This window comes from Anas platyrhynchos, chromosome 15 (assembly GCF_047663525.1).
Source record: "Anas platyrhynchos isolate ZD024472 breed Pekin duck chromosome 15, IASCAAS_PekinDuck_T2T, whole genome shotgun sequence".
Taxonomy (NCBI): Eukaryota; Metazoa; Chordata; class Aves; order Anseriformes; family Anatidae; genus Anas; species Anas platyrhynchos.
In genome coordinates this window covers 9770252-9796917 of record NC_092601.1, presented here as the reverse complement: position 1 = coordinate 9796917, position 26666 = coordinate 9770252, and the positions used below count along the sequence as shown (strand labels likewise).

The following is a 26666-nucleotide window of genomic DNA, read 5'->3' as shown; positions in this document are numbered from 1 at the left end:
GAGATATTACAGTAACACTGGTTACCTCCCTTAACTTCACCCTTAAAGGCATAGTCAAGTGGCTCTTAGAAGAATCTATTTTCTAAAGCAGCACTGACATCAGTGAAAGAAGAAATAACAATATCCAAGTCAATACAATGCAAGTTAATTGGCATCTGAAGAGCTTCAGGATGTCAGACTTGAAAACTATTAAGATAAATTTTACCTCTTTTCATTACAAAAAAATCTATAACGTACTTGTTTCCAAGGATCTCTGATGGGAACGGGAGTTTGGCAGTCATTCTATAGCTGTCAGCCAAGTCATCGGGCATAGAATGTTACTTTAATAATGGATAAATGACAACAGATTTAAAGTCAGCAGGTATGTAACCTAGGGACATAGAAGCATTAATTAAATCAGTAAAGGCAGGCAGAAGCTCAAGAGGAAAAACCTGAACGAGAATTTGGGAAGCACTGATAAGGCTTGATTTTCTCTCTCCACAGCCTGTGCCTCCAGCAATTCAGCCCCTAAGATGCAAGAAAGCTGTGAAACAAGCTATCAGAACACTTGTCAATCACCGGACAAGTTGTATCATGGTCAAAAGGTACTTCTAAGGCCTGCAGGAAAATAATGGAATGAATATATGATGTAGGATTATCAGTGACTAAGCAACTGCAGTTTTGATTATTGCAGCAAAGAGGCTTAAACAGAAGGAGAGAGTGATAATGGATAAGTTAAGGATTATAATTCTTACTCTCTTTTCATTTGGAAGTCTTTTTTTCTTTCAATTGCATTCACTAATTTTCATGTTATGGGAGACTGCATTATGGGGAGTAGGAAGACAAATCATTAATTGAAGCTAGATCAGGTGGTATTCTGTTTAATTCTTAATCCATGGTTTTGCAAGTTACATAGCCAGACAGGGGTACGTACTTAGCACTGGAGATGCTGGATTCTCTGAGTAAGAAGTGGTACAGAAAGAGAGGAATAAACTAGATTAGTAAGAGATCTGGTAATTGTCTCATTTATTGTCAGTAAATACAAATCCAAGTTAAATCTTAAATCTAGAAAGTATACACAGTGTATGTGTACATATATATATTAAGTACACATGTACTTTGTGTGGAAACTACTTATTTTACCTATACAAACAAAAAATTACCACATTATCGATTTTAGCATCTTTCCTAATAGTCTGAGCAAGAATGACTACTAAATAAGAATTAACGTTCAAGTTGGTCTAAATAATCTGTACCTTATCAGTTCAATTTGCAAACAAATTAAGCACATCAATACCTGTTCTCTAGATATAAATCTGTCACCTTACTATCATCTGTAGAAGTGTTTTCTAGCTGATTAATCAATACAGTACCCTAATGCTGTCAGCTCCTTAAGTGAAATTAAATTAAAGTGAAGGTTAAATGAAAAAGATACCCGGTCATTCATGTTCAGGTGTGTCCTGCAGAGCCAAAAATATTAGCTTGGAGCAGGAGTTTGTGTTTCTCTTTCTGTGTACTTTAATTATATGAATGTAACATTCTTCAAAGGATAGGGCTTCCTATCAAGTTTCAGCAGAGCAAGTGCAACACAGAGATTGCTCCATTCTTTAGGAATGACATGGAACAAAGAGCACAGGGGATGGAGTACTTCAGTAGTGAAATATTTGTCCTGTAAAATAGAAAATCCTTCAGATTTTGCATGTTCAGAACCTGACTGATCAGTACAATTTCTCAAAAACCTTTGCATTACACTCATTACCTCTGCTGTTCTTAATTTACACATGCATATAAATGAGAAGGATATTTAACATTAGAGGAAAAGTAAATATACCATTATAACACAGCAGCTGAGAATGCAATTGGGTTTTCAAAGCATTATTACCTCAGATGTATTACGGGTAATGCACTAAATATGCATCCAGTCTTCAAAGAAACATGCTACCTCTGTTGTGGTAGCAGGACAGCCTCTCATGACTACTATGTGGACTACATCCTAATCTGAAGTCTTAGTGAAACTGAAGCTAACCTAGCAGCTGGAAAGTGTTCTCATTTCCTTACTTTTTGAAGAGGTAGAATAAGGCACAACGTGCCAGCTGGTGATGTACTGGCAGAACTGAAGTACCCTGTTCAGCTCCTGGTAAACTGCTGGCTTCTTCTGTCTACTCCTAACAGCCAGATGAGTACAGGAGGCACCAATACTACAGCATCTCCTGGTCTGCCGCTCCTGGAAGGCCAGCACATGTATCGCACTCCACTTTTAAAAACGGGGGTTTACAAGGGTACAAGTCACTTTAAAACATGTTCTGCATGCTCATCTTTCTCATGGATCTCATTCAAGCTGACCACCAAGACCTAATGAAAAAAGCTACTGCAGAATGACTAATTTAATTGCCTCAAAACACCACAGGCAGATAATCAATTTCCATAAGAAACCTTTCTTCAGGTGCTTACAGCAGTTCTAATGACAAGGTATTTTCCATTCCCTTCTCCATATCTTAATGTGCAGCCAGGAGAGGATTTTTTTTTTCTTTTCTAGAGCGTTACTTTTCCATGCAGACCTCAGACTGAAGAAGTTCTATGCACCAGTTATTTAACTTAATTTTTAACTATTTGCACTTCATGCTACCCACCCCCCAACAAATAACCCAAGGCAAAATTAGCATAAAGAGAGGTGTTAGAGAAAGAGACTTCAATTTGTATTGCACTGAAAACCTATCTGAATCAAGAAATTCACGTAGTTTGGCTTTGATGCAGAGAGTTTAAAAGAGAAGTTTTCTCATCAGTACAAATATTCTATTAGTGAAGAGTTTACCTAGAGAAAACTAGATCAAAACAATTCCAAGTGCTAATTATGTTCTGCATATGAAGTTGCTCCACCTTCATAAGCACAAATAATGAACGGATGGATTTTTTAATAAACAACTTCTCCAACAGGAAATTAGAAATGTACATCTCTGTTGAAAAGAAAATAACAACGTGGCTCATTTTTAACTCACTGAAAACAATTTGTCAGTTTATGCAGAATGGAGGAAGGACACATCAGGTACAGGAAACTTGTGCATTAACAGCAGAACTCATCTGCACAGGAGTGTCGTACAGATCCCTCTAGAGTCTGAGTTAGAGGAAACAGTATGTGGCAAAATGGAAGAGCTGCAGATAGAGAAACTGAAAATATTTGTGAAAAGATTTAGTAGTTTTACTGCACACTAATCAATCACTTGCTAAGTATGTGATGAACACACCTGGGAATTCCCTGAGTGTAATAACAGGTAGATAAATAAGGTGATACAATTTTGCTTGTTCTGCTGCTACAACTGCAAAGCGGCCATTCATTCTGGTGCTGACAGTTATACCCTCTGGCTGTCACTGCTAATTAAATCCCTATCTTTCCTATTCCATTTTTTTCCCCCAGATATAGATGTGATCAAAGACATAACAATATAAGTAAAGAACTGGAAGCTAGATTTAGGTAATAATTTTAAAAGTGAAGTGAGGTAGCCTGAGATATTAATGTAATCCCTTGCAAAACAAAGCCTGCTTCTGCCAAAAAGAGAGGTGCAACTGTGTATGAGGTGATATGTCTATGACCACAATGTTGTGATTAAGACTTCATGCCTTTAATAACTCCTAAAATTGCTAGGAAATTGCAGACTGCGCATACAAATTGGAAAAATTGATGGACAGTGCCTTTATCAGTAATGTATATCTGCAGGTTCTTACAGGTTGCAGTACAGTTTGTTTCAAAATAAGATTAATGGATTTTGTTAAAATTTTATTGCCTAAGCAATGGGTATAAGGCACATTCAAATTGCAAATGCCTGTTGTTGTGATGGGTGTCTGAAAGCAAGCTCTGAAAGATATGAAAAGGTTTTCCGTGCACAACAGTCCTCTAATCTGCACCTCTTTTTTCACTTACATGTTTCCCTGTGTTCTGGCTTTGGCTGGGCTAGAGTTAATTTTCCCCCTAGCAGCTGGTGAGGTGCTGTGCTTTGGATTTAGGATGAGACCAATGCCGAGAACACCTTGATAGTTTTTAGCTGTTGCTGAGCAGTGCTTACACAGAGCCAAGGATTTCTCTGCTTCTCGTGCTGCCTGCCAGTGAGGAGGCTGGGGGTGCACCTGCAGCTGGCAGGGGACCCAGCTGGGACGGGTGACCCAAACTGGCCAAGGGATGTCCCACACCGTGTGGCCTCATGCTCAGCAGTAACAGGGGAAGTTGGCCAGGGGGCTGCTGCTGCTCGTGGAGGGGCTGGCTGGTGGTGAGCAATTACATTGTGCATCACTTGTTTTGTGTATTCTCATATTATTTTCCTTTTCTTTTCTGTCCTATTAAACTGTCTTTATCACAGCCCACCAGTTTTACTTTCCTAATTCTCTCCCCCATCCCACTGGGGCTGGTGGGGGAGAGGGAGTGGCTGTGTGGTACTTAGCTGCCTGCTGGGTTAAGCCTCAACACCCTGGTAGCTCTCTGAGGATTGACATATCCTCAGGAATTTTGCAGCTTAAGACATTACTGCCCCAAGCTGTCAACCTCAGCCTTTCCATAGAGGTCACTCTCAACAGCAGTTTAAGAGAAGATGCCAACCTGTCAGCTGAGAGAGGTGAGATGCGCGCACACATCCTGCCCTGTCAACTCTTGTGGGCATGTTAACCTATGGCGCGAAGGATGGTGATGTGACACCATGAACTGCTGCAGCAACATTGATCAGAAGGTTTCTGCATCCTAAACATGAACCTTATCACAAGAGGGATTTATGCGTTTTAGTTTCGGTACAGCAAAATATTAGACCTATGAGCACAATGATTGAACTACTGTGACTATACATACACTAAGATAGTACTTGCTTAAGCTCCTTGCTGGATTAGGTTTTAATCCCTTATATTTCTGTATTTTTAAAGTAATTCATGGAAAACAATGTTAGAATATACCAGCACAAAGCCCCTCTGGGAGACCGCATTAACTGAAACAATCATGTAGTTGAGCTGGGCTCTGTTTCTAACAAGGCATATTAACTAAATAGAAAATAAAGGGGTGCAAGCCCCCATAATTCCATATACACCAAAATTAGTCTCAGAACAGAAAGCACTGTTCTCCCGAGAGCTGACTATCCAATGGCTCACAGCAGGTTTCTAGCACTTTGCAGTGACTATGGCCACAATGGGTAGTGACACAGACAACAGGTCTGACCTCCTGTGAAGCTCCTGCAGTCTGTTTCTTTAAGAAGCGTATTTAATACAAGTCCATGTGTCTTCTCTTTTGGATTCATAACTCATATTAAAGTGATTAATGCTTGGGGGGGTTCAGATGGCTGGAAGACAGAAGGTTTGCCTGCATGCAAATATTAATATCACCCTTCATTAACTTAGTACACTTCTCCCTGGGACAGAAATGTATACAAGAACAGAGCTAAGGAGCGGAAGAAAGATGCTCCTGCAATATCAGCAAAAATTGAGCAGGTTACTGTGGCACTGGCACATGAAGCTATCCCATACTCCATTCCCTTCTGCAAGGGAATACACTCCCGTAGTGGCTACAGTACCAAGTGTTCCTAAAACATTCATTTAATGTTTTTTATTACCTGCAGCAATAATTAACTCTGAAGGAAATAGCGCCTGAGGATCTGTAAAACTAAACTGAGGTTTCACTAATCTTCAGTATGCATGTTATGATATGTATCTACATATGTACAGATATATGCATATATTCTAAATATATCAATCTGCAATGTAAACTTTAGAGGATGCAGAAAGATAAGTTAAAATGTGTTTTAATTTACTCCCAACCCTAGAGAAGTAAAATGTAAACATATTATTAAAGGGCAGATTAGCATGTCTAATTCTATGAAAATTAGAATATTTATTAAAATGTAAAACTGTATTTAAAAGAATTAAGGGGGAATATTAATATGATGAACCATACACTCTAATGCAGAATGGTATGTAAAACTGTGGGCCTGTTTTCAAAATTACTAAATGAGAAAAAAAAATATACAGTCTGTTCATGGGAAAAGATTGGTAATAAGCAGTTATAGTTATCATACAAAAAAGCTGTTGATAGTTTCTAAAACCTGTTAGGTACCTTTCATTATTGGCAAGTACATAGAAGAAGGTTTTTCCTTCCACACATTACAAAAAAAGGGAAAGGAAATAGAATTCTTTGTTGCAAATACTGCCAAATAGATTAGCTGTGATGGTTTTCTTACTCCTCTGGCTACAGATTAAAACTGTAGCCTCATACTACCCATTTTTCCCTTTCTAATTAAAGCATCTCAACAATTTCCATTTCTATTAGAGAAAACAGTTTTCAGTTTGAACGCTGAAGTACAGATATTCTCCCATTTCTTCACACAGAAAGGTTGAATTTTCATTTCAGTTTACAGGATATTAAAATATTTTCATGTTACAGAATAGATCGGTCAAGAGCTGTCTAAATCAATCAGAAATGAAATAAAAAAATAGCAGTGTTAACATTTTGTCCCTGACACTAATGGAGAAGATGCACCTCCTGAGGAAAAATCATCAGCTACAGTCCTGAAATAATAAAACCTTTTTATTTTCAGAAGTGATGTATACACTCACTTGCATGGTAACTTTGCTTTTCATTTCACAAAGTTCTAGCCCCATATTTCCCACCTATACAACGTCATCTTGCCTCTGAAGTCATTATCTATACAATGAGTTGCAAGAGCGTCTGTTGTATTTAGTGTATTTACAGGTGCAAGAGGTATCAGAAGGGTGGTTTTTTTTATATACCTCTTCTCCACTTTGCAATCCTCTGTTTACTTCAGTTTTGTTTCTTTGCCAATTGCTTTTAATCAAGATCAACTAAAACACAGACATGTAGTCAGTAATTCCCATAGTAATTGACCTCTCTGCAGTACCAAATTTCCCTTTTTGTAATATGTCAGTCTTTTGACAGAGAAAACAGATTCAGAGCATTATCTAGTTAACTCCAGTTAATTCCATTTAACTCTAACTAAAAAGGCATACTGCCAGTATAGAAAGACATAGTCACACCTATGTTAACAACCTCAATTTCATAATCTCTTTTAAAAAATATTAGCAAATATAAAAACACCAAAGGTGTATGCTTACACACACATGCACAATCCACATTAAGGGTATGTAACAAGCTAAGATTTCAACCATGGCAGCCAGACCGCTGTTCATTTGCCATGATCACAAAGGATTATCTATGTTATGTTTGGAAAAACTATCGACTTTAGAGAGAAAAATGACTACTTTGCTGTACACACACAGTGTTTGTTTCCTTTTTAACCCACTGAAGAAGTAACTCCCGGAGACACTAATTGTTATAATTTTCTAATTTGTTCCTAGTAGATTTTTCTAGCAATAAAATAGTACATCAGACTCATAAAGATGTGTTAAAGATACAAAACAACTAGACCTCATAATTTAAATCAACTACAACCAGGTTTCTTTTATATTACATGCTCTGCTCTCCAAAAGGAGCCAATTTAAACACTGATCGCATCAGCAGAACTTCTTCCACCAGCATGTGGACATCGTTGGATTTAGAGGCCGAGAAACTGAGTAATTGTAGGCCTAAGACTGCTTTGGGGCAGGTGTCTTAAAAACATGCTAACAGTTAATTCCTCGAGAACTGGCTTAAAGTCAGAGAGATGCTGTAAGCGGAATGAGCGTGTCAGCTCAGAGTTTAATGCCTAGCTTGCCGTAGGTGCAGAGGGGTGCCGAGTCACATTTGGTGAACATCTACAGATGAGTACCTCACTACAGAAGCCTGCAGGATCAAAGCTGTGCCTTCAGGCTAAGACCAATGAACTCATTTAATGGATGACTTGAATCCAACTTTGATCCAGAAGTGAATCATTAACTCATTGTCTACTGGCGGCACTAGGATTTGGGAGCCACCTCAAATCGCTCAGAGGGTAACTGAGGCTGGAAGGGGCCTCAGGCGGTGATCCAGGCCAGCTTCCCGCTCAAACCTGCCATCTGGCTCCTCTTTCTTAACTTTGTTATATATGTTAAAAAAAAAAAAACAAAAAACAAAAAAAAAAAAACAACACACAAAACTGTTTCATTAATATATGTTGTATCCTTCTTAAATTGGATTTGCTTACATTCAGGCACATCCTGCCTTGAGTTAAGGAAAAAGCAGTGCTGCTTTCTTGAAAGCAAGAAAAAACATGTAATTCAGCATGCAAAATAACATGGAAGGTGAAACATTAGCTTTAAGGCTATATTGGCTTTTCTGTTAGCTGCAAAAGTGCACATAAGAGTTAACATAAAAATTAAAATGAAATAAATATGCTCTCTAATGAACTAATATACGTGGGTAAGGTAACATCTGCTACTTTGTTTATAACAAATGTGTCAAACATTAGATATGCCAGCATTCATGCACATGTTCTGATGGAAGTTGGAGAATGTGCTTTATTCACCCAGCAGAAAATGGAAGATTTTAAGTATGGCATGGCAGGGTAATAGCAGGCCTGAGAGTGGCAGAAAAAAAGGAGAAAGGCAGAATTTTCTTCTAGCAGAGCGACAGCCCTTCTGAGAATGGTTGTTGGTTGGGTACTACAGAAAAGCACTTAATTGAAGCGAACTGGGAACAAAAAAGGACATTTTTGAAGAAGTTCTGACCTACTTTCTATTTCTAAACAAAATTCTAAGTATGGAGTGATTAGTAAACTGCACTATGGCAGGATTAACCCTGGGAGATAATGTGACTCTGCTGCTTTCTTTGTGGTTCTCTCCCCTTGCCAGATAATCCTAACAGAAAAATCCCAGCTTTTTCCCAGCCAGTTCAGATCTGCTCATACAGAGATGGGGAACGTTCCTTACTTTTCTACAAACATCACCTGTTCCTTTATCCAAAGTCTTGGGATTGATGAATTTTGATGGATTTAGTAGAGCCCACTTTAGTAAGCAGAGAGATCCCATGCCAAAGCCTGTTTTTACAGCAAAAAATGTGAAGCCCATAACCTGAAAGCTCCCTGGAAAGGAGCTGCAAATGGATCTAATGCCCTCTTCCTTCTGTAACTCTGTAAACTGTTCGCAGATAATTATTTGCTGTAATGGATAGCGAATGTTGAAAGCTTATTACAACTAGATTAAACATTTAACAAGAAACTAGACCAAATCTTTCTTTTTGTTTGTAAAGTTCAATTGTTCTTATTAAGCAAAATGTACTTTTAATTCCCATTCAGTCCACAAAACACAAAGTTGCTAAATAATGGAAACACAAAACCTAAAAGCCAATAAAAAGATGATTTCTATCCCACTTGTTTACATTCTTTCAAGATAAATCACGTCTCATAAGATTGCTAATGTGGAGTAATTTGTTTTGGTTTAAGATGTTTTCATACTAAGTATCTGAGCTGCTTTAGCCTGTGAGACTTTTTTTTTAAAAAAAAAAAAAAAACATTTTCATCTGACTTTGGATAGGCAGGAAAACATAACTCATGGGAATAATCTACCATAATATTACATTTACTTATTACTGCAGTACTGCTTTATGGGTATTAAAAATTGCTTTGCATGTTATTGCCTCTGAACAAATATCTAGGATCAATCTGTGGTAACAACATACGGTAAATAATCCACGATATATAGTTTTTATAAGCAACAAAATCAGTGAAAATCACATTTAAATAAACACCCCTATTGTGCAGGAGAATAGGGAACTTTATAAACACAGGATTTTACTTGAGAATTGGAATATAAAGTTGTTTGGAGACTAAAGCACTGAGAATAATAAGGACAGATGGATGGATGCTGTTGTGAAAAATAAACTTACTTTATAGGATCTCATAGGCAACCCCCAGCTCTTCTTGAAGCTCTCTCTGCAGAATGTCCTACTGGTGGAGGAAGATGTTACTGAAAATACTCAATGATCTATTGCACCTTCATTTTGTGGTACAAAAGGAACACTTTTGCATTCCGGAAGAGGTGAATGATGATAATTTCCAGTAAAAGGAAATGTTACTCCCAGTGTTACCCAGTCTGGGGGCACTGGCATTTCCTTTTCCTCAAAAGTCATCCTGATGGCCTTTCTACAGGGCAGTAATATGTTGTGCTTACTGCCTGAGTGCTGAATGCAAAAAAGGACCAAAACTCTCAACTCTGTACTGAATATCCCATGGGCAGAATCCCACTTTCACATTGAGGTGTCTCAGCATCAATGTAGAACGTTTTTTGCTTGCTAGGGGAAGTCAAGAACTGAACTGTAACTGTCAAGACCATAACATAAGCAACAAACAGCTCTTTGGTGGCAAGGGGACAGAGAGGTCATGGGTATTAAAATTACTATTTATGAAGTTTCTCACACCAGCTCTGAATATTATCTGGGATAGGCGATTGCCACTTTTCAACCACATTCTCACTTCTTGGGAGCTTCAAACTCCACTGCTTTTCTGACAAGTCATTTCAAATCAATACTAAAAATGCCTGCAAGTTCCCAGTCACTGCTATTATGGTATACTTTAGCTCAGTTCCTTCAGGGGATTTAGTAGTCAATTACGTTTTTTGTAACATGGAATAGAATTTTTTTCAATAGAAGCATACCTATGAAAAAATACCCAAATTATTTCAAATATGCTGACATTGCTAAATTACATGCTTTCCTTTACATCTTCTAATCTGCACATATACCTTCAGGTGTGGAAACTCCTTTAATCTGAAAAGGTGCTTTCTTCTTAATGCTTATAATTACTAAATACTTCTGATGTGACACTAGAATGTATTAATAATAATTCACAGAGAAATTTTTTTTTTAATTTTACATGTTGTGAGCCCAATCCTACAACTTCTTGAATGGTCTCATTAAAGGATGTATAAGAGCCTAATCTGTAATCAGTACAGATTAGAGATGCATTTTGTGATAAGTATCAGTACATTTGGGAATGCTGAGGATATGGAAAAGGCAGAATTGTAATACAGAGAACAGTAAATCCTTAGACCAAGAATGGCATGGAGTATTTACGCATATCTTTTCAGAAATCCTGGGGAATACTCTTCTCGAGTTCAACTTGACTGCAGAAAAGAAGTCATGACATCCAAGCTCATGACATCCCCAGAACAGGATCAACTGGGAACATCAGAGAAGAAGATAGGTCTATTATCTCTGCCTTCAAGCTTCTTTCTAAGAGCTTTGGATGCAACATGTTGCAGATCACACCGACCAAATGCAAAGCTCTGTATAAGAAACAGATGTTTGACAAGATCTTCCAGTGGCTGAGGAGTGAAGAACACTGCATTAAGTGCATCAGACTAATGAAGGCCAACAGGCATCAGGTAATCCTCTTTCAAGTATCCATTCACAAAACTGCTTGATCTTTATGCTTCAATAACTTGTAAAAGAATGAACAAACAACAGTTTTCTTTCAACAGCATGACAGGTAATGGAAAAATGCACCAGCCAGTGACATCCCAGAGATGGACAGAATCCATTAATTCCAGAGGAAAGGTCCTTCACCATGTACTTTATCACACTGCATTATTTTTTCTTATTTATTACTATATAAAATGGTTAAAAAATTTATTTGACTAATTTTCTCCTAATACTTCTCCTAGATCTCGCTCATAGTAATTAAGTCCAACACCTTTTCCTCTCTTTTACTTCAAGCTGGCTTGACAGTCCAGTAGCATGTAAAATACACAAACAGAACACCTCCTTTGTTCCTCCTATCAGTCACATTAATGTGTCATTAAATACCCTATGAGTTGTTTATACTCTTACATACAACTACATTCCTAATTCTACTAGACAAACAATTTCTAAATGCTTTCACATATTCTTTATACTCTAGCTTTTCTGCCTCCCCCACTCTTCATGACAATTCAGTTTGCAGGTAATACAAGATATATATTTCTAGTTAAAATATTTGTCCCTTATCTGTCACATACCAAGTCCTGGTCCCACTGGTATAGACAGTAAAGCACTCGCTCATTTATTTTGTGTAAACTTCTATAATCCACACATAATTTACACAATCTTAGCTATTAATATCCAAATCTCTTTGATAATTCAAATAGTTCTGCAAACACCATAGTTCTTCTAATCTCTAAACATCTAATGAAAATGCAAATAGTATGAATTAAAAAAAAAAAAGTGTATGTTGGCTGTAAGATAAAAGCTGTACTAGTAATTATTTAACAAATTATCTCCAGGAATCTTAGTAAATTATTTATGTTTTTTGCCCATAGTCATTTAGCATCTAACTGTACCCAAAATCCAGAAAGTTCCTTACAACATAAGGAATTCTAAGCAGTGCTTCCCCTGGACAAAAAACAAATTTAAATCCATATTGCATTGGTTCATGTTCGCCATATTAAAATAATCCAGATTAACAGGAAGAAAAAGGCCACATGATTACAAGTATAGTCACCCTTTCTTTTCCAGGTTGCCTCTAGGCAGAGGATCCAAAACACTCAGGTCTTTGTCACTGAAGTAAATCAGAACTGCACGACACTATGATCACTACCTTCTAAAACCAGTGCACAGGAGTTAAGGAATGATGCTGAATTTCCTCAGTATCAGTAATTTGATGAGCCTTCTGAGATGCGGGTGGAATTGCAGTCCAGATGTTGCTTTCTCTCTACTTCTGCACAACAAAATGGAAATTAATTTCTAAAATCTTTTTCAGCAGTGAAGATCTTGGATGCAATAGGGAACCTGGTTCACAAACTCATTTCAAATCATAGACTTAGCAAATGTGTCTCACGCATCCTACATGCAAACATACATTAACACTGAGGGAAGCTATCAGCAAGTTAGTCATGAGGAAATTGTTTAAAATGAGATATTCAAAAGTGAAAATGAAATTGTGATGCTGTAGATGAACTATAAGATGTATTTTGAAAGTTCTAGATCAGAAAAAATTAAGAGAGAATTAGACATGTAACTGTGAGTCAAGAAACATTTTTTCATTACACAGCTTTAGAAATCATCCACTAATTCTCCCCCCATACCTGAAAAGCAGCATAAATCAGTGGGAAAATTGTAGCATGGGTAGAGTACAGCTTCGAAACAATTGTTTAACTATAGATGTCAGCAGAGACTTTCATGATTCATATAAAACCATGCAGACAGGCATTCTAAGCTCTGATCCAGGAAAATGTTCAGGTATTCAGGATATCATTTCACAGATACTGAATATTTAATGAGCATGACTTCCTCAATGCTCTGGCATTTTCACTTAAAGATCTGAGAATAAAATGACTAACATATTTTAGGTGGATTTCTTCATCAACATCCAATTGACTTTAGTGATCCACAGCTGGTCAGCCAAGCACATATTTTGATTGCCATGTTGCAGAAATAGGAATTTGTTGTCTCATGTTAGGGCTGCTGTGCAAAAATAATTATTAGACCCTCTTCACTAATCATTTAAAAGGATGAAAAATACCACCTCTCCCTGGTGAGCATCCAAGTTCATCTCTAGTGAATTATTTTATAAAGTCTTGGTGGGGAAGAATAGAAGGGCAGGGATCAGTCAGGCTGATACAGCAAACAATGATCCTTGAACAGTTCTCAGGAAACTTGCAAATAATTCAGTGCAGATTGGACTGCTGTGAGAAGCATTTTTGTTTAAAAGGTACTGCCTTAGAGATCACATATGTAACCTGGTATCATAGCTATACATTCAACACTAAAGTTTACTCCATCAACAAAACACTTACGAAATTTTAGGTGAAAACACAGGAAATATGCATAGAAACACATTGCAGACCCAAGCGGTAGTCAAGGCTGGCAGAAGTCTATCACCTAGGGACAGTTTCCTCTTCTCTCAGTTGTTCAAAATGATATAAAGAGAAGTGAGTGAGACGAGTCCTGGGCTTCACTACCATAGGAAGAAAATGGTTCCTAAGAGAAAACCTAGGAGTAAGTTTAAATATTTTGATATAATGACTAAAGGAGTCATAAACATTTTAAAATGATTTCAGATTGGTCAAGTCAACTATATTTAATGATATTTGATGGATAAAAAGCTAAACTCGCTGATAGAGAAAACAGTAAAAAGAAAATAGAATATTAAAAAAAAAAGAAAGTATCAAGGAAAGGAGTGAAATCAAAATTTTAACTCGTATCTCTTAAATCACCCACTGCCTGGTTAGAGGGAGAGCTGTCTGGTGTGTAAGAACTGTAATTGCAACCTCCTCTTTTGAGTTTGGTGTTTGTTTCCCTAAAACACAACTATCATGTGCTTGGGACATCTTAGTCACTGTGTGCTTGTGAATGCTGCATATGTCAAAAGAAAATATCACCAGTAGGAATACCATAGCCATCATATGAACGTCAGCACTTCGAGGTAACGTATGCAGTGGGAAATCTTAACTAAACTAATGGGAATCAGAAGTATGTAAAAAGCTAGGAATTAATCATTCTTTTTCTATGATTTCCACTGTGTAGTCAAACCTCTATCTTTCTTCTTTCTAGCTTAATTTCTCTTCTATGTCCTTCCACTTACTGAAATGAGTTTTAGCAACAATGGTGTAATGAAAGGTGAGTATGTGTTCATGGAAGGGATGAGGCAGATGGAAAAGCTACATAAAACAGTAGTTTAACTCCATCACTATAAATGGTTTGCTAAGGTAAGAAAACTGTAAGCAAAAATCTGAACACTTAGGAAGTAATGTAAGGACGTCTCTTAACATAAGATGAGATCTAGTGACTTTTATAAAATAGACATACAGCAGTACAGTACGGGACCCATTAAGGCTCTGGTGATGTTTAGATGAGCTTTGATATGGAGCTCTCAAGACAGCTTTGAATTTATTTCCAACATAAGAAGGGTGAAACAAGCCAACAACAGGAAGAGATAATACAGATCAGAGTGGCTTTGCTGTTTAATTCATGAAGTAGCTCTAATCAAAATCACATCACCGTTGAAGAATTCTCCGTTCTGTACTTGTAAACTGACTGTATCTACTGAACTCTAGTATATACACCTGTGAAAGAGAAATCTAATCTTTCTGCAGAGGTAAAAAGCTGTAAGATATTTCCTTGTAATGCTTATACTAACAGTTAGTTATTACAAACAATTCACAAAGTTTTAGAAAATATGTTCTCATAAGGACTTTCTCACTTAGGAAAAATACAAATGTTTTTGCAAAATAAAAGTTACTGGGATCATTGTTAGAACTGAGTTTTTGAAGACTTATTAACCACTGGCTTGAACAAATCCTTGCTCAAGACCAATGCCCTTGTACATTCCTTTATTCTCAGGAACATCACTAGGACACTGAGTATATAAAATGTCCCAAGGTTTTTACATGAAAAGTGCAGCATCAAGTACCATTCACACTGTCTTCATTTATTGACACTGAACATAATTTTCTTACCAGACACCAGTACTTCTTACAGCAAAATGATCAACTGAAAATCTTAATTGCAAAAAGTTTCTTAATTCTTTACAATTATACCCATACCTTAAAAAATAAATGTTTGGTTTAATTTCATTTCAGTGCCAGTATATTTACTGCCATACACAGATGGACAGAGCAGTCCAAAATGATACGCAAATACAAGCCAGACCAACATCTTCCAGAAGACTTCGGCTCTTAGCAGCTCTGATGACACTGCACACGACCCCATGTGAAAAAGCACAAGTAATTGCTTTTTCCTTTCCTTTCCTTCTTCTTCCTTCAAAAGGATTAAGGATCAGCTGGCAGACAACCGAGTTACATGTTACATGTAACTTCCTGTTCATGCACGTCTGACATCAAGTCAGAGTGAAGAACAGCTTTGTAAGAATGGACAGATGCTCACTGACATACTGGCAATTTACAGCTCATTCTAAGTGAGAATTCAGTTCCATACAAAGAATTTCAGTGCTAACTCTTAATACCCGCATTAGCCCCAACATGGAACAAGACGTCATACCTGAAGAATTCAGTAATAACTTGTTTTTCGAGTACCTTAAAATAACACTTGTAAAAGCATTAAAGTTATCTTTACAATAATTTGTCATGTTTCTCACTTATTTCTTTTTCTCTTGGTGTTTTCTAATGAAGATAGACGTTGTAGTTACATTGCCTAGACCTTACCAAAGTTCCCTCCAGCAAGAGGGACATGAGCAGAGAGATCAGTTTAGCGCATAGACAAATTCCTAGAGTCCCTCTGGAAGCTTGCATCATAGACCTAATTCCATTTTTCCCCTTCACCTTGTTAAATAAATGCCCTATAATGCCAGAACACATTTGGTGGAGAGAAGGGTGAAAGAATAAAAAAGAAAAAATGACTACAGGGATGATAATAGGGAGACATTTAGTCTCTGACTATCATACAAAACAGGTAAGAGGCAGCAGTGGGGTCTTGTACGCATTGCTCAAAGCAATTAAAAATTTACTATGTGATATAAAAATTGAAAGCCTATTTGATGAAAACAAAGCCCTATATCAAAGAGAAATCTATACATTATAAACCAACAATAAATATTTTATCATAATAATCCTCATACCTCTGAAAACTATATTCTAAAGAAATGCCATGAACTCTAATTCACTTTTTATTTATTCATTTTTTATGTTTATTTTTTATTTTGTCTTAAACAAGTGTAAATTCAGTTCCAGTGAAGGAACCAAAAAGTATTTTTTTGGTTTTTTGTGTGTGTGTTTTGTTTTTGTTTTTTTCCATTAACTTCATCTTTTAGCTTTGGTCTGAAAAGTTGCCAAAAATTATTGGACTTTCAGAACAGAATTCTATGGTGCCTTTAAGCGGTGATGAAGTTTGTTAGCGAACTCTGCATTTAGGAAAACACAACCTTCTACTGGTCATTCTCTCCAGCTGAGTAAGAATGCTTTTAGTCATTTCAGAGAAAGTTCGTTTACACTTTGTTCAATTTGACCTTTGTCTGTAACGATAAAACGTGAACTATCTAAATTAACCTGGTGGGGTTTTAGAAAGGATACTGCCTCTGTACTTTCCCAAATATTTCACCTCACAGGAGTTTTCAGACTCAAATTGCCATCACCGCATTTGAGGATCTTAGAAAAGCTAAGTCCTTTAACTAAGTCTACAGATTTGAAGGACATTGGTTAAATTGCATAAAACTATGCAGATGGTTTCATTCAGAATTTAAATGGCTTTTATTTCATCTGTCTTAATTCACCTTCACCGTAATTTAGATCAAACTAAATTAAGATCAATTTAATTTTGAATAACATTGCCTATACAGAGATTTAGCATTGCTTAAGTTGCTAAAAATAATTCAGTCCCCACACAGACACCCTTGCAGGATGTAATTACACATTACATTATCTTAAGCAGCAAAACCATTAAGAAATGGCCATGTCCCTCTGACATCGTCTGCTCATACCAGCTGCACCTGTTCCCCACACTGCGGTTTGTCACCCACAGCTCTGAAACGATCCAAAGTGAAAACAAACTTCCCAAGTAAAGTTGCTGCCAAGAGCAGTGTGTGGCACCATCCCACACTTGGCAGTTTACACAGTATGGAGAAGAAAAGCTGGGATGACCAGTCGTTACCTCTCGGTGTCTGTATTGACCAAGTCTGGTTACGTTTGATTTCTCCCACCCCTGCTGTGCACCCTGCCACTTGCTTTAATTACTGCAGAGCACTTTTCTTAATACTTGTGCAAGTTAAATTATTTAAAACAGTAAAAACAAGCAAAGTCTTAAACAACTTTCTCAGACTTGTGACTTGATCGTAACACCTCTTTCTCACTTCACACAATCCATTACCTATCCAATATGCCTGGGAGCAGCATAAACGCCACCCCATGCGGCTCACCCATGTTTAACCACAACTGCATGGCACTCCACTGTGCTGTTTATGCCAGTTTTAGTGCATCAGGAAAGAAAATCCACATTATGATGCTCTTGAAAGATATTAGTGTCCAGATGAAATCACCTGTGGCTGCTGTTAGCATTACAATTTCTTGGTGCTTTCAAATCCATACAGCCAAGGACCATTTTACATACAAAGCAGTCACTATGTTATAGCACAAAACTACCAAAAGATGTTTCAAAGGTCTGTTACAGACCATTTTTCTTTGAACTGCAGTGCCTGCTAAAGTAGATGCAAATTTCATTGAAGTTGTATTTGATTTTGGCTCACAGCTTCTCACAGAGAGAAGAAAATATGTAAAAGACATCATGCTTGCCAGATTAAGGGTTCCTGACTAGCTGACTCAAATACAGATGGGAAACACAAAAGCTAAGCTTTGATTTCTGTTGGAATAAGTACACAAACATATCTACATTCACAGTAACCTCTTCAGTATCACCTCCCAGTAGAGTCTAACAAGCAGGACTCTCTGGTCTGCCTAGAAGTGTTTTCAGTATATGAAAGCTGATTCACAGCGCTGAGATGATGCAGGTAATGTTACAAGCTCATAGGTCTGGTCTGTGCAGGATAAACTTCAGGCATTAATGCAAGTATATATTGCTATAGATGCCTTCACATCCAGGCTGAAATTATGTATTTCATAAAAAACAACAACAACAACAAAAAACTTGCAGGCACAGGCAACTCTAGCAACATACAAAACTCCATAATGCTTGAAGTTTATTCCACACAATTTTAGAATATGAGAGACAATGTAAGAATCCACAAGTTCTCATCAACACCAAGTGGTTTATTTAGGTTTGAATAAGTATCAAGGCTGTGCATCAAACCATGCCCTCGTTATGCAGAGGCATATGAATTGTTTACAGACTGAATCTGAGAGGTCCTGCTTTAAACAGGGAGTTGAAATGACCTCCAGAGGCCCTTTGCAACCTACACCCCTCTGCAATTCTACAAATAACCACAAGTGATGGCAGCATGTAATTACAAATCAGAAGCAACTTCCTTCAGATAGGAACTATTCTAACATGGTGACCGTTCTATTAACATTAGTTCCAAACTTCGGGTAAAACACCACCACCCTGTCTGCTCCCCTCCACCCCCATCAATTCTGCCACAGTCAGCTAAGACACCAGGGATTGTCTAGCGACTCGAGAGGGCTGCTGGCTTTCCTGTGCAAAGGGAACCTCGCAACTTGGCACAGTTAAAACTGCCAGATACAAGGGCCACAGTTACAAGTGTTTACTCATGGAAAAGAAAACGCATTATTATTTTAAGTTCCTTCTTGTGCATACTTAACATCAAAGGAAACTGCATGCACAGAACACCAGCACAACAGAAAATTATCTTGGTGTTTTCTGTATCAAAATCACCTCAATGCTGCACGTCTATTCTTTTACTTGTAGCTTTTACAACAAAGTGGTTATTAAATTAACCACCACAGTTGCTGGTAAGGCAGAAGGAATTCTTAATCGAGCGTCCCTAGGTAAGGGGATTTAGTCCCTAGGAAAGATGTAAAGAGAGAAGTCCTATATTAAAAGCTATACTCAGAGTAATGCAAAAAACAAACATGTCTAGTCCGAGTTTAGATGTAGACGGATATGTTGAAGGATTGTTTGTGTTTTTTTTTGTTTTTTTTGTTTTTTTTTTTTTTTGCTTTTGCAGGCATTGCCATATATGCATATAAAGTTTCCATTTTTCAGATAAGTGTTTCAGTTGTCATCAAAATTTTAATTTTATGGGAAAACACACCTGAGGAATAACGGACAAAGGAAATTTCCAGATCTGGACACCTCTGTCAACACTAGTACTTTATAAAATACTGTACTCAGCAACGCTCAAGTTACAAGTCCAGCTGCCACTGATTTTAACTAAGCTAGGTTTTCCAGAGGCTTCTAATATCTCTCACTCCTTCCTATGGTCTAGTCTGAAGCAATTTCAGGTAGAGTATTCCCTTGCTGCTGGAGAATCATGATTTGAAGCCTACTATGAGACGCCTTCCTTTTCGTGTGAAAATAGCTGTGAAGTTTACAGTGGTTCTGTTCAAAACCGGGTCTTAAGCTGACAGGTAACTATAATCTTACATGACATTAATGGAGTCTTCCTCCATTGAAAAAACATGACTAATTCGAACGCATTTGTTTTACAGAAAAAAAATCAACGCCATTAATACTTTTGTAAACAAGTGGGGTCAGATTCAAACAGTCTGCACAACTCATAATAGGGTGCAATAATCAAAGTCTATCATTTACTATATCACCATCGTGACATTTTTACAAGAATCAATATCCTAGATAATGTCATCCTTTTATTACTAGCTGCCCTTCTAAAACAAGTCACATTCCCCTCCAAGCCCCACATCCCCACCTTTGTTTGTGGTAAGTGGATCTGATCCTATTGTTATTTTCAGAGACATAACTTCATTAAAATTAATACTACTTGAATCCATTGAAATAATTCTCTGCCTACTCACTCAAGGGCATTCGGAATCTGAAGCATTAGGTTGAATTAGTGGCTCACTTTTCCTATTGCTCCACCTGAGACAGTCTTTGATATTGCTGGAAGCAATAAGCATTACTAATCAAACATTTTATTACTATACAACTAAATTCACTAATGGTTCTAAGTATTTTGTATGAAATACACAGTATAGGAAACATGAGGTGGCTCAAGTTTTCTAGGATTTCAATTATTTATTATGTACTTCAGTTAAGTTTCATTTGACAATGTCTCCTAATCAGAAATCCAACCATCCCTATGACAAAATAAAAAGCAAGGAGCATACAAGCTAATTTAATTTGAAGAGCAAGTAAGTTCAGTTGAACATTGAAATCTATTTTATGTATTTTCAAATGAGCTCATTTGCAAGCAGTAATGTGTCAGTTTCTCCTGCTTGTCCCTCATTTCTCTGTCACCCATCATAGCAAAAGTCATTAAAAGATCAAAATTTAATCACATGGAAATTAAGGTCACTAAGAGGCATACAATGGATGCCACTCCCTTATGCGAATTTGGAAGCTTTTATTTCTTAGGTTATCAAGCCATTTGAAAAAGCTTATCACCTGCTCACAGAAAAAGTCATAATTTGCATGAAAGAAGGATCTCAGCGTGCAGTGTTGATAGCAGGGCTCCACAGCCGATCTCTGCTGCAAAGCCTGCCATTGGAGACCAGGATAAAATTTTATTTTGGCTGAGAGCTGGCTAACTGCAAACCTGAACACTATCTTATTTTCTAAGAGCACCCATTTCATTAACATCAAGGTTCAGCAAATAACAGGAAATTTTGCTGCCTTCCTTGGACTGTAACCCCTCAAGGGCAATGGGTTTTCCTCATAAAAAATGTTGCATTCTAAAAGTATGAGATTTCCTGTGCAGCTGCAATATATTTCAGGTTGCTGTTCTCCAATTACTACTACTGTGCATCTAGAATAATTTCAGTGCAGTACGAAGTGAGTAAAAAATACTATGAAGGTATTTGGGCTGTTGTGTGTCCTCTGTGCTTTTGCATATGGCTATATAAGAGGCCGGGGACAGAAAGGTGCGACAGTTTGTCTCCCTCCGTTCACTGTTGAAGTTAAAATATAAATATTCAATTAAAAAACCAACTTGTTGGAAAGCAGAAGTGGCAAATACCACATGCCATGCAGTGAAAGTTTCTCATTTAGATATGCTGACCTCTCTGTCCTGCGCACAGCAAGTCACAAGTTCGGGGGGAATATACAGATTCATGTGAACCATAGTTTCAGTTGGTCACTTCAGGTTATGTCCCAAAACAAAATTCCTTACTTTTTAAGTGGACCAGAAGATAAAACCAGACAAAATAATTGCATATGATATGAAAGAGCTACTGAAACAGCAAGTTACTGTTTGAACTTCATAATAAAAATAGTAAAAATAAAATAGTAAAAACAGGTCCCTTTCAGTCTTAAGTTTCTGCTTCCACCCCAAACAATCAGATTCAGAGATCAAGACAGCTAGAAAAGGCAGCTTCAATACACAGTGTTCAAAAATCAAACCTCAAGAGACACTGCCCTCTCCACCTGCAGAAGTGACTATAGCACAGCTCCGGGTGTTTGCCAGTGTAGGCCATCATGAAGTTGGCAAAGAAGTGGCAGATCCTGACATTTTAATTGAGATGAAAACAGAGAATGAGACTAATGAAGAGGTGGAATGTGGGCAATAAAAATGTACCCACATCACATATGTCAAGTAAACAGAAGAATGCCTGGTACCTCAAGCTTGGGTCTTTAGAATAAGGAAAATTGCATAAAATTAGCTGGTGTGTACATTGTAATAGACAGCCTTAAGCAACAAGATAATTTGCTGGGTTACAAAGGTTATAGACCACAAAACCCAATTAAAACAAAACTACCTGGAACAGAACTAGCTAAACATGTGCACAAAGGAAATAGCGCACATGCAGGTAAAAAAAAAAAAAAAAGTGCAATATACTTGATACTATTTTGTGTCTTTTTCTTTTTTTTTGGGGGGGGGGGGGGGGGGGGGGGGAAGGGGCTTTCTCAAGGGCCAATAACAATAGTGATTAACCGTAAGCCCTCCTTGTATCACAGAACTATTTACAGAATTTTTATAAAATGCACTGAAAACGAAAAAAAGCTTTGTTTGGGTTTTTGTTTTTAAACAATTTCTTCATCTTTTTACCTTCAGAAATGCACTAAAACATCATAGCATAAGACTTCTGGCAAAACAACAACAAAAACACGGAAAACCAAAAACCACCACAAAAAAAAAAAAAAAAAAACATACCAAAAAAACATGGAGCTTGCATGCACATACAAGATCTCAGCAAAGTCACCTTACAGCTATTACGAATTACTTCTCTGTATCCTAAAAGGAATTAGGGAATGGCTTTCACATAGGGAGTTCATAGAATACAATATTGTTTTTTCTCTGTTGACCTGATTACATAAAGTATTAATAGTAGTAGTGAAGGTTATTAATTCACAGCAACATGAAGAGTTACATCCAAAGTTACATAGTTCCTGTTGATGACTTTTAGCACTTCGTATTAATTTCACCCATTTCCTTGCAATGCATGAAATTCTTATGTATTAATTCATTCAGATGATCTAAAGTGTCTTCCATATAGAAGTCTTCAAGTGAAAATTATTTATGAGGTGTAAAGTGAACAGTATTACTGCTGTAGCAGACCAGTAGAGACATGAGACATTAAATTTTAAGAAACTGACACACCTTTTTAATTAGAAATGCCAATGTTTGACATTTTTATTCCCAAGAAAATTGATTTATTATAGATCCATTTAATTTTGGGAAAAAGCCGATGCTAGGAATTCTGATTCACAGTCCACAGCAGTAGATTTTCCTAACATGGTGCAGTACAGTTTCTGATCACTCACGTAGAGCAAGTCGATATAAATGAACCGCACAAACCCCTGTATATCTGTGTAAGCAGCAGTTATTTAGAACAACTGATCTCCATCCCCATTCCGATTCCTCATTTCCCACCTGGGACTGTGCAAAGCACTTTTTAAGCAGTCCTTTTAGGAGTTAGAAAAAAAATAATGATTTTGTCACTGAGAGCGATGCCAGTGACCAGCAGCTGAACATTTCATCAAAATAGAAGAGACAAGAATATTAACAGAATACACACTCCTGACTTCCAAAACTTTTATACCTGGCAGCATTATCTAAGAAGGGCTATTCATACACAGCAAGGAGAGCTCCTTCTCCAGCTGTGTAATACTATTCTTAAGCACTGATCAGACAGACTTAAGTGTTTGTGTTCCTGTGATCTTTTTTTTCCCCTTTCAAATATTTAAGTATTTCTCTACATTAGAGTACTTAAAACACTGGATTGAACTGCTCTAATCATAACTGTAAAAACTGTAAAAAGTTAGCCCACTGATTTCAACCATGCTACAGATTTATTTTCTTCCTTAACCAAACACTTAACAGTGAGATATGTGACCAAATTGTAGCCTCCCAGTAAATTAACTGCAGTGGCTGATAAATCCACATGACCACAGTAAAAGAGAATTCCATATTGGTAAGTGAATCACTGTTAAAGTGAGGAAGAGAGGATGAAGTACACATACAACCAAAAAAACCCCGCTGGGACTAACAGGGTACTGCTCGACTGTTCAGGGCAGTCTGGGGAGCGCTTCAGGCCAAAGCCCACCAGTAGTGATCCCTTCAGTCTGAGTAAAACAAGAGCTGGCTTATTCATATAAACTGTCACACAGTCATATGAAACTTTGTGTTATTTTTCGACATGTAACAGCAAGTTTGTGCATGAGCTTCTTTGCAGATAGTCAGTGCTCTCATTTTTGGAAAATATGAATGCTTCTGCAAAACAAACGCAGCAAAACCTGCTCATAATGGGCACCAAAGGGACTTCTGCTTTTCAACTCTTTGTAGCAGCTGCTTGAATAAAGCAGGGTAATTAGATTCCAGCACTCAGAAGGCTGAGATTAACTTACTGTGAGACATAGTTATGCCCCAAGTGAAGAAAGCAACATAAATAGCACTGGCCTAAGGGTGCATAAGTGACATACTGACAAAGCCTTCATGAGGTATTAGTATGGCAATTTCCACCTATGTGGGATGAACAGGTGAATCTTCTGCTGCAGTGGGGTTGGGATGTACACAGGAAGTAGTGGAGGAGTGATTTGAAGCATCTGAAACATATCTCAGCTTGAATATAAAATACAGGAAGAGAAGAGAAATATACAGGGGAAGATACAGCAAGAAAGTCATAGCAAAAAGAAAGGAGACAAAAAAAGAGAGAATAATGAAATAGAAGACTCTTCCAGAATTAGCAGCAAAGAAATACTCTAGAGGTTCCTTTCGTACCTTCTTTAAATCCAAGTTATTGCTGAATATTCCATTAAGACCTGTTGCACTACAGCTATGACTACACCACAAGTTTCCCCATGTCATTGCAAGTGTTTTTGCCCAAATTATATACGATGCACATATTTATTCTTCTGGTGCTTGCTTGCTGTCATTTAAGTTGCAGTTGTTGCTAAATGTCTTTCTGTATTTAGAAGGAACATTCTCCCACAGTTTCCTCTGTTGGAAAATAATCCTTGGACATTTGGTACACAGAAAGTTGCAATATATCTGCACAGACACAGGTGAAAATAGAGCGAGTAACGGTACAGCAACACAGGACGGAATCTGTTCAGACCACACGCCAATCATATGGCCTAATTGTGCAGCTGACTTACCTGTAGCTGCATCACTATGGTTATTTCCAAACTGTTCATTTTGGAAGAACTGCAGGAAAATGTAACACAAATTATATTTACTAGGTACCAGTAGTAAATATCAAAATCTGCTCATTGTAAGTGGAAGATGAAGGCAATAGGAAAAAAAAACAAAAACAACAACGCAAGAGTTTGTGCCTTTTCTCCTACTGATATTCTGAGATGCCATTTCAAAAGGGTTTATCTCAAAGCATACAGACACATGCTAGAGGCTGGGCATAATTACTTAGGCTCACTGAGTCACAGATGTTACCTTTAAGTGGTTTGTCAGTTGTCATGCACAATCTGACAATCATGCTGAAGAGATGAAGTACAAGCAAGAACTGCACATGTAGTTTCTAACTATAGTGCTGTATATTGCACTATTTGAATACAAATCCAAAGAGCAGCTCTTCAGATTTTTATGCTAGTCAGTCATGAAACTCCAGGAGTACCACATATTCATCTGTGAAACACCGGCCTTTTGGCTTACCCACCAGGATTTAACATATGAGACCTGCAAACCTACCGCGCTTCAGCTGCAAAGCCAAGGATACAAAACATTCAGAATTGTTACCAATATTTTGCTGTCAGACTATGATGTCATTTCAAAGAAGTTTTTGCACAAGTCTGTCCTTAACAGACAGTTAATCTAATGTTAAGGGCCTGGATATTTCTAGTCATGATGAATTTATAAAACTGTTAATAATTAATATCAATAATCTAAAAGAGTTCGCAGACACTCTGGAGGACAGAATCAAAATTGTTTTGATATCGGTTCATTGGCAAACTCTATCATTTCATGGGACTTGTGATGACAAAAAGAGTCAAGGCTGACAAATAGGAAAATCTCTACCTTTGCTGCAAAAATATTGATGCCCTAGCACATGCTAAATTAAGCCCACCTCTGCAGGTATTTGTTCTGCCCCACCAGAAGGAGATATGGCAGGGAGTCAGCACGAAGTGTTCTGTGTAGCACTGTGCTGTACCTCAGGATGCCTGAGACTAGTAAACACAGAATAATTCACTAATTTTTCTTCAGTAACAAATTTAACCAAGTTAGAGTTGATGTAAATTCATACAGTGACAAACATTAGGCTACTTATGAATTTTAATTTGATGACATTTCCAAGGGCACAGCAATGAAGCATCACTGCTTGCAAATGAGGAGACTAAGACTGTGGTATTCTTAGTTAATGTAGTCACCTCAGCTACTTTAAAATAGCGCACTATGGTCAGTTATATAGCTGCGTCCAATGATGTCTTCTAAACTTCTTTAAAGAAACCCATAACAAATACTTTGGATAGAATAACAATGGCAAATGCTACAGAAATAAATAACATTTACAAACAAGACCCATACTACTACTTTCATTGTTTAGACTCGAAGTGACAAGGATTAGAATTTCAGTGAAGCTTTAAAGAACACACACGCAATCCTAATGCAGTTTGTCATTTCCATATATTTTCGAAGAGGTCCTTGCAATGTTCTTAACTTTTTTTTTTTTAATACTGCAGCTATGCCTGATCACTAGGATTAAGGTAGATAAACATATTCAGAATAATTCACCTCAATTAATTCCTATACACAAAATAAAGTGGAAAAAAGTGTTTTAAGCATACTTGCCCCTAACACATGCCAGAAACTATGTACTAATAACAG

The 26666-nt window shown here is 37.3% G+C and overlaps 1 protein-coding gene and 1 long non-coding RNA gene across 4 annotated transcripts in view; one reads left to right on the top strand and one right to left on the bottom strand.

The window, feature by feature from the left end:
- The window catches only part of LOC101800169 (uncharacterized), a 421465-nt gene that overhangs the window by 211423 nt on the left and 183376 nt on the right, over positions 1–26666 (bottom strand). The window lies entirely within an intron of this gene.
- Positions 483–15930, top strand: LOC139998758 (uncharacterized). Its single transcript, XR_011803655.1, has 4 exons — positions 483–584; positions 10960–11256; positions 14402–14467; positions 15430–15930. It is a non-coding gene; the product is annotated as an uncharacterized lncRNA (long non-coding RNA).